Source organism: Pteropus alecto, unplaced genomic scaffold, assembly GCF_000325575.1.
Source record: "Pteropus alecto unplaced genomic scaffold, ASM32557v1 scaffold86, whole genome shotgun sequence".
In the NCBI taxonomy this organism is placed as follows: domain Eukaryota; kingdom Metazoa; phylum Chordata; class Mammalia; order Chiroptera; family Pteropodidae; genus Pteropus; species Pteropus alecto.
This window is the reverse complement of record NW_006442109.1, coordinates 175,268-185,397: the sequence shown is the minus strand read 5'-3', so window position 1 is coordinate 185,397 and position 10,130 is coordinate 175,268.

The following is a 10,130-nucleotide window of genomic DNA, read 5'->3' as shown; positions in this document are numbered from 1 at the left end:
TGCTGGCAGCTGCTTGGTAATTCAGCTTACTTATGCTTAAGATAACATTTTATGGTAAGGTAGAATATCCTTATCAATTAAAATTTGAGTTGTGATTTCACTGTAAAGGGCCTTGAATTCCAGACTCAGGAGTTTGAATTTTATTGCTGCAGGCAATGATGCTGTGAATACAATGATGGAGAACAGATTTAGCTGCTCCCTGCTGGCAGCTGCTTGGTAATTCAGCTTACTTATGCTTAAGATAACATTTTATGGTAAGGTAGAATATCCTTATCAATTACAGCCAGTATGATTTTTTTTTTCAAGGAAGCATCTGCAAAATAATCAAAAATTAAATTAGGCCTGAGACAATCAATGCCATATTTATCAAGAATATATTTATTATTATTATTATTATTAATCACTGATGTTTCCATTGGCATCTTCATTTAGAAATGTAGCAGTGGTGATTGTTAATGTCACTTAGTATTTACATAGACATTTCAAACATTCATGATCTTAAAGTAATAAGCAATATTCTTATTTTCTTTATTTTTTCTTATTTTAATTCTTATTTTTACAAAGTGTTTTAGATATGATGATTCATCTGATGATGATTCATCTGAAGATGATTCATCTAAAGATGATTCATTAATAATCACTGGAGTAGGTAAACTCTCCAATCTGATTTAAAAACCTTTGTCTTCTCTCTGGCTGGGATTCGGGTGACTGACCATTCCCTTATACATGGATGCAATTAAGAATTTCCAGAGCTCACTTGGAAAATAAAAATACCAGCAAGTCATTGCTGCTTTCAATTCATTTCTTCCTGCCCCCTCAGGGACCTTCCTCAGTTAACTCCTCCCTCACTGTGTCTTCCTCATTCCTTACAACTCATGCCATTTTATCTTACTAAATCCATGTCTTTCCTAAATAAACCCTTCGGCATCCCTACCTCTCTGCTTCATTACCAAAATTCTTAAAACTGTGGTCTATATCTTGGCTATAATGCATTGCTTCACACTGAATTTTAAATTGCCTCCTCCTCCTCATCTTCTAAGGCCTTTTCTCCAGCCCCATTCCAACTCATCCCTTTTCCTACAGAAGTTGACACCAATTCTTTTTTAGAAACTCACCTTGTCGATTGGTTTCGGCTACTCCTTCTTCACTTCCTTCACTGGCTTTCTTGTCATTTTCCTCCTGTTTGCCAAAAGCGGACATTCTGTCTGGGCTCTGTCCTTGGCCTTCTTTCATACTCTCTAACCTCTTCCCTCAGAGTTGAAGCTACACAAATAACTCTTGGTTTTTATCTCCCGCCCAACCTCTCTTCTCAGTATTAATCTTGTAAACTAAACATTTTCATCTGGTTATGCTGCTAGGATATCAAATTCAACCTGTTCGAAGTCTATATTTTAGGTGGTTTATCTGCTTATTGAAATCACAATTGTATTGTCAGTCCATCTCAAAAGCTGTCTCATCCATAAATTTTCTTAATCCCAGTAACCTCAAAGCCTCCAAAGCACTTTGTTCGAACTTATTGTAGATGGTAATTATGTTAGGCTGAGTGATCTTATAATTATTTCTGTGTAATAGTTTTATTACTGAATAGCTTTGTTAACGATATGCCTCAATTTCTCATCCATAAAATGGGGCTCTCATTGTAGGGTAGTCATGAAAATTAAATAAATTCATATAAAGTGTTTCAAACAATGCCTGGAGCAAAATGAGGCACTCCATAAATTTAGCTGTTATCATCTCTGTACCACTACGAACTCTATGAAAAGGGGTCTGCGTTTTACTTATCTTGCCATCTCTTGTAGCACCCAGTACAGCAATTTGTACACAATAGGTGCCTAAGATATTGTTGAAATGGATAATAGCAAAGATTCACGTTTTCGGAATTTTTAAAAATATAGAGCTCAAAATTGTCTGCAATTCAGGCTTTATTAGAAAAAGAAAAATACTAGAGGAAAAAGGCAACTTTCTCAGGTGCTCACACTGCTCTTACGTCTAGGCTGGTGTGGCAAGAACTGACATTCACAATGGCCTTACTGATCATTACTATTATAAGACCCTGAAGGACATTTTGAAACTCCAGATTAAATTGTGTATAGTTAAAGTTTGGTTCTGAGTGAATTTTATGATACCAGAATCATTACTTATTATTTTAAAAATGGTAACTTATTTAACTGTGATTTCAAAATTAATCCGTTCTCGGCTTTGCCAGATGAATGAGCTTCCACGGCTGAAAAAATGTTACATGGCTCCAACTGTTTCTTTTCCTGTTGCTATATAGAAGTGTGTTCTGATTCAGGATGTATGGATATATGAAATTAAGCCAGGATTTAGAGCTCTTCAAGATTTGCGCCCTGTCTTTTCTGCTTCTATTCATGGCAGGGTTGTTAGGAAATAGCTGAATTTAAGCACTTCCGTCTTTAACCACAAAGGCCAAAGCAGAAAAATGGTGTTTGGAAAAATAATCTCCTGCAGTGAAATCCTTGGACTCCTTCGGTTCTTCCAATAAATGCCAATTTATGGTTAATTTTCATTGGTGGGTTTCTTTTCCTAGCAACCAAATAGCCTTGCTGAGGCAGTATTGCTCTGAGCTAGTTTGTAAGAAGGGCAGAGAAACAGAGGAAAGGCAGGATGGCTCGGCGGAAAAAGCCCAGGCCTCAGATCAGACAAACAAGGTTCCAAGTCCTTACTTACTAGTTGTGTAAATAACTAATTTTCTCACTTGGACAATAGAAATAAAGACATTAATCATGGTGTTTTTTTGTTTTTTGTTTTTGTTTTTTGTTTTTGACATTTTAAGGACTAGAAATGTTTGTAAAGAGCCCAACATAGTGTCTGGCTCAGTGATGCTATATTATTGCTAAGAAGTTTCATTTTAATAGCCTTAAGGTAATTGGCTTAATGTAATTTATTAACTAAGAAATCAAGTAGCTAATGTAATAGTCTATTGGCTAAATTCATTTAATATAATAACCAATTTGGGAATTAAAGGACAAAATTTAAAACAAAATAAATTTTTGTGAAAAGGAAAAAAAGTAAATGTACTTTATCTAGGAAGAAACTCTATAAGGCCAGGAAAGAACATTCTTGGTTTAGTACTATTCATCCCAGTAAAGATTCATCTTTATAGTAAAGATTCTACTATAAACCTGGCATTGGAATGGGTTCATGAAAATAAGTTAACAGAGTATAATAAAGTCCCTGAAGAAAGCTCCATTTATTCTGTTGGAAATTTATTTTGTGGTAGCAAGCATCTGGGTATTCTCTCCCACTTAGGAGAAGCAAAGAAAAGACATGAGTTATGTTCTGTCAAGCAAAAAGGATGCTGGATTAATTTGCCACCAAGAGATTATAGAGTGGTAGACTCCCTTCTAATTTTAGAGTGCTTAATAAGCACATTTATTGAACAGAGCTAGTGCTATAGAATTTCTGGGTATTTTGATGACTGACATGAAAAATTACAATATTGCCTATTTCAGTTTATAGTTATCTCAGACTAGATGCATCATATTCATTGGGTAATTTGTCCTTATAAGAATTTACATACTGAGGTTCTATTTTGTACTGAATGATTAATAAGTGAGTATCAGAAAGAAAATACAGATAAACTAGAAGTTCGTGACTTATATGCCCAGTGGAACATTTAATTTTTAATTTTCAAAGTAACTTTTTGAATATAGACCTGAAATAATTTTCTGTGATAGTTAAGAGAACAGTGAGAAGATTATTATTACCTGGGTTTTCTCCCTGACCATCTTGGAGGGCTGGCTGCCTCCATCCTCTGAAAACTTCAGTTCTATCAGAAGGCCCACTCCACATAATGCTACTTTCTCTGGGTTCGGTGATATTAGAGAGGGAATTGAGAAAGGCTGGCCTAGGCTCCTCTCTCCTTGTCATCCTGGCCTGTCCCCAAACTTACCCCTGCTCTGTTCCCTTGTGTTGTGAGCTCTGCCCAGTGCAGGGGTAAGGTGAGCATCGCCATTAGGAGAATTGGGAGAAATATTTTTTACCAATTCATAGGTTGCCTTTCCTTTTGTGCAGAAGCTTTTAATTTGCTGTAGTCATACTTGTTTATTTTTATTTTGTTACCTGAGCTTTTGTTGTCATATCCAAAAAATTATTGGCAAGGCCGATGTCAAGATTTTTCCTGTGTTTTCTCCTAGGAGTTTTATAGTTTGAGGTCTTATGTTTAAGTCCTTAATCTATTTTGAGTTGATTTTTGTATATGATATAAGATAAAGGGTCCGATTTCATTCTTTTGTATGTGGATACCCAGTTTTCCTAGCACTATTTATTGAAGAGTCTATCATTTTTCCCATTGTGAATTCTTGGTGCACTGGTCAAAAATTAGTAGACTATACATGCTTGAGTTTATTTCTGGGTTTTCTATTCTGTTTCATTTTGTCTATGTGTCTGTTTACATGCCAGTACGATACTATTTTAATTACTGTAGCTCTGTAATAAGATTTGAAATAAGGAAGTGTGATGCCTCTAACTCTGTTGTTCTTTCTCTGGATTGCTTTGACTATTCAGGGACTTTTGTGGTTCCATACAAATTTTAGAATCGCTTTTTCTATTTCTGTGAAAAATGCCATTAGAATTTTGGTAGAGATTGTATTTTACTTTGGGTAATATAAACATTTTAACAATATTAACTCCTAATTCATGAACATAAATTATCTGTTTATTTGTGTCTTCTTCAATTTCTTTCATCAATGTCATAGTTTCTAGTGTACAGATCTTCTGTTTTGTTAAATTTATTCTTAGGTATTTTATTCTTTTTGATGCTATTGTAAATGGGATTGTTTTCCTGATTTCTTTTTTAGATAGATCAATGTTGGTATAAAGAAATGCAACTTTTGTATGTTGATTTTGTATCCTGCAACTTTACTTTATTTTACAGTTGTGTATATGTATGTGTGATCTTTAGGGTTTTCTACATATAGGATAATGTCATTTGCAAACAAAGATAATTTTCTTCTTCCTTTCTGATTTGGATGCCTTTTACTTATTTTCTTGTCTGACTGCTTTTGCTAGTAATTCCAGTATTACGTTGAAGAAAAATGGCAAGAGTGGGCGTCTTTGCCTTGCACCAGATCTTACAGGAAAAGCTTTCAGTTTTTCTTCAATGATTATGATGTTAGCTATGGGCTTTTCATAACTGGCCTTTATTATGTTGATGAAATTTCCATTTATACATATTTTATTGAGAGTTTTTCTCATGAATGAGTGTTGATCTCTGTCAAATGCTTTTTCTGCATCTAAAAGGATCATGTGATTTTAACGTGGTGTATCGCATTAGTTGATTTGTATATGTTAAACCAAACTTGTATCCTAGGAATAAATCTCACTTGGTCATAGTGTATAACCTTTTTGATGATGTTGTTGAATTCAGTTTGCTAGATTTTACTGAGGATTTTTGCATCTATGTTCATCAGATATATTGGCCTATAGTTTTCTTTTCTTATGGTGTATTTATCTGGCTTTGGTATCAGGATAATGCTAGCCTCATAAAATGAGTTTGGAAATATTCTCTCTACTTCTGTTTTTTGGAAGAACTTAAGAAGGATTGGTATTCATTCTTCTTTGAATGTTTTGGTAGAATTCATCTGTGGAGCCACCTGGTTCTGGGCTTTTCTTTTTGGGGAAGTTTTTGATTACTACTTCAATCTCCTTATTTGTTATTGGTCTGTTCAAGCTTTCTATTTCTTCTTAATTTAGTCTTGGTAGGTTGCATTTCTAGAAATTTATGCATTTCTTATAGGTTATCCAGTTTGCATATGATTGTTCATAATAGTGTCACATGATCCTTTTTATTTCTGAAGCATCTGTTATAATGTCTCATCTTTCATTTCTGATTTTATTTGAATCTTCTCTCTTTTTTCTTTAGTCTAGCTAAGGGTTTGTCAATTTTGTTTACTTTTTTTCAAAAAAAACTTTTAGTTTTGTTGATTTTTCTTCTATTGTTTTTCTACTCTCTATTTGATTCATTTTTGCTCTAATTTTTATTATTTCTTTTCTTCCGCTAACTTTGGGTTAGTTTGTTCTTCTTTTCTAGTTCCTTGAGATATAAAGTTAAGTTGTTTATTTGACATCTTTCTTCTTTTTTAATGTAGGCATTTACCTCTCTAAACTTCCCTGAGTACTGCTTTTGCTGCATCCCATAAGTTTTGGTAATTTGTGTTTTGTTTGATTTTTCACAAAATACATTTTAAATTCCCTTTTGATTTCTTCTTTGACCCAGTGGTTGTTTAAGAGTGTATTATTTAGTTTCCACATATTTGTGAATTTTCCCATTTCTTGCTTTCACTCATTTCTTGTTTCATTTCAGAAAAGATATATAATATCTATCCTCTTAAATTTGTTAAGACTCGTTTTGTGACCTAACATGTGATCTATCATAGAGAATGTTCATGTGCCCTTGAGAAGAATGTGTATTCTTCTACTGTTGGTGAAAAGTCATGTATATGTCTATTAGGTCTATTTAGTCTATAGTGTTGCTCAAGTCCATTGTTTCCTTATCAATATTTCTGTTTGGATGGTCTAGCCATTATTGAATGTAGGAGTTGAGGTCTACAATTATTATATTGCTGTCAATTTCTCCTTTCAGATTTATTAAGATTTGTTTTATATATTTAAGTGCTCTGATATTGGGTGCATATATATTTACAATTGTTGCATTTTCCTGTTGAATTGACCCTTTAATCATTACATAATGACCTTTGTCTCTAAAGACAGTTTTTGACTTAAAATCTACTTTACTAAGAAGTTTCATACTTTGTACTCTTGTACTTCTGTTTAGTGTTCTTTCATCTCTACTTGAAAAGCTTCCTATAGCGTAGTAGGGAGCAACCAGAGAGAGCTAATTCCAGCAGAATTCTTTTAAAAGGCAACTGTGACCCAAGACATAAAAGAATTCATCTCAATTTGCTCATCAAAGAAAATGTGGCCAGCCAAATTAATTCTATGATATTGAATGTACTAAACTAAAAAAAAAAATTAAAAAGAAAAGATCATATTGAGGAGCCTGAGGATAGTGCCAATATAAAATAGTAGAGAAGCAGGTTGGAGAATGAAGACAAAAGGCCTTTTGCTTGGCTCAGCAGAACTTGTTTATTCTCTCTGAAACCACTACCACATTGGCTAATAATAAAACACCAGTGGTGGCTCTTGTACATCCCCTGCCTGCTTCTCTACTCTCAGAAATGTGCTAAAGTTTGGGTGCTCAGAGCTTCTTTATTTAAGGACAATGTGGCAATTGCTGCAACCCTATGGTAGTGAAGTAGGGCCCAGTGCTTGGCCACAAGTGCATTTTAGATAAGAGAGGAGCTGTTCTATCACTTCTCAGCAGTAATTCCTTACAGTGATAAACAAGTGGAGAAATAGGTCGGGGCTCTGACAAGAGGACAAGTCTTCACAGTGATGTAAGGGCCAATGTAAAGCACATGATTGTGTTATGGGTTTAATTATATCCCCCCGAAAGGGTATGTTGAAGTCCCACATACCTCAGAATGTGACCTTATTTGGAAATAAGGTCTTTCACAGAGGCATTCAAATTAAAATAAGGTTATTAGGGTGGGCCCTAATACAATATGACTGGTATCTTTATAAAAATGGGAAATTTGGACACATATAGAAGACGACGTATAGAGACACAGGAAGAAAATGGCCATGTGTCTAGAGTGATGTATCTACAAGCCAAGGAATATCACAGGTTGCTGGCAACCACCAGAAGCTAGAAGAGGTAATGAAGGACTCTCCCTTAAAGCTATCAGAGAACATGGCCCTGGTGACACCTTGATTTCAGACTTCTAGCCTCCAGAACTGTGAGAGAATTAATTTCTGTTGCTTTAAGTCATCCATATTTTGGCACTTTGTTAGGGCACTGTGTCCTCACATTCTATCTATCATCTCGAATATCACCTCGACTGGTGCTCCCTGTAGAAGCAGGATATTATGGGCTCCACGTTCTATTTGGTAAAATTCTATGTCCATACCTATCATTTTGTAAGGCTGGAGTTTCCTCAGGAAACTTTTTTCACCACTGTTGGCAAATGGAATTCCTCATTAGATTCTCCTAACGAGCAGCTGCTTATGAAAAGAATTCTGGACCAACAGGAGGGAGGAAAAGGCTGCAAATGCAGATGTAGGAGAATATTAATTCTACACAACAAAGCCATTTAGGAGGAACTTTATCAATATTTGGAGATGGAAACACAAATATAAAAAAAGAAATCCTCTTCTGTATGTGGTAACTTTAGAAAAATATCAGTTACCAAACTAAGCTTATTATCTTCCTTCCCCAAACCAGCTCCTCTGGGCTTTCTAAGTCTCAAAAATGGTATTGCATTCTCTTGATCAGTTAGTCTTAAACAGAGCTGAGGCTAGAGTGAGGCAAGTGAGCTGCATGGGGTGCAATATTTAAGGAGGTGCTAACCTAAAGGGTCAGTCTTGGTCTTGAAACTCCGCATCCAGTTAATCACCAACCCCAGTTCCACCTCCCTCCATGTCATCTCTCTTAGCTGCTCCTCTGCACACAGTAGGTATTTGACATGTTAGGCTGATACAAAAGATCGGGAAAGGTCAGTATTTCCTTTCTATTCTCACTGTAGCTACTTTAGTAGAGGCCTAGTCATTTGTCACCTGTTTGCTGTTAGTCACGTTACAATTGTCTCCTGTATTCTTCTAATTACCAGTATCAGTTGCCCTCATTGTGTTCGTGTGACTCTCTGAGATCTAAAGAATAAAGACCAAACTGCTTGGAGTTCAAGTTTATTCCTAGTGTGGTCTGGACACAGCTTTTCACCCTTGCCTGACATGACCTTTCCTACCCCAAGCACCTTACAGCCCAGTTCAGCTTATTACTCACTGCATATGCCATGCACTTCCATGTCTTAGCACCTTAGTTCATGTTCTTTTTTCATACTAGAATGAACTTTCTCTATTTGGAAAAAGCCAGATCAGGACCCAGCACCAAATTTCATCTCTCTGTTGCTCTAGTCTTGCGTCGCAGCACTTATTTCATGCTGCCTTTTATTTAGTTAGCATTTCCACGGAGCCATCTCCCATCTCCCCATCTTGGCTGTTGACACAGAGTCCAGTTGCCCCATGCTTTCCATAAGTGCTTATTGAACCTATCTATGTATAAAGCTGGTCAAAGGCAGCTTTTGTCATATAACTATTCCTTTTTCTCCTACTTCTTTTATTCTTTTCCATGCTACTACTTTCAGCCACTTCTACGTCATCATCCTTGACTTTTGACTCGAACGGTGAAATAAAATATGCAACTGGACTTTTACAAAAAGCAGCGAGCGATTATCAGAAGACTTATCTTGGTGATGGCAGGAACTGTCGTCTCTCCTATTCACGTCCCTATTCGCAGTGCTTGGTACACAGTAGATTCTCAATAAATAATTACCAAAAGAGTGAGTTTATAACAATTATAACTGTTTCATGCCAGTGTTGTGTTGCATATTATTATGATAAGTTTATGGAAGGATTTATATCACTTTCAGTTTTTTTTAACTATTCAAAATATCTGCATCAACCACACAGTATAATATGAAGAGTGTTTTCCAGTTTTACTACTCTTCAGTGATTTCTGTTAATAACTCAAAGCAGCCATGTGCCAGGTTGGGGTTGGACCACGTAGTCACGGAGACAGGAGAAAAGTGGGCACATGGTCTCAGCCTTTCCAGCATGTTCTCAGGAGATTTTGTCTCTTAGAACTTTTGCAATTTCTGGTAAGACCATGAGAAGAGAGGGAGAAAGTTTTACATTTAGTAACATTTATTTATGCATTCAGTATCAAGTACATAAGTGCAAATATCCAGAGTCCATAATTAAGTCCATTAGGAACTACAGAGAAAGTAATACAAATTTTAATAAAGTTAACATGCTGGTACTTTTTAGTTACCATACATGTAAATCAGCCCGTCAGTCCCACACAACAAAAGTACTGCATGTTTGTTTTGGATTTATTCATTTGTTTAATTATTTTAAGTTATACAAAACTGATTACCATAAGTACGGTCGACTGTTTTTATTTTTACGCTGTATGTGTTGGAAAAACACGAAAACATTGGTCTACAATTCTATATATTGTGATTAAAGAGTAACCCAACCAGCAACCCAAG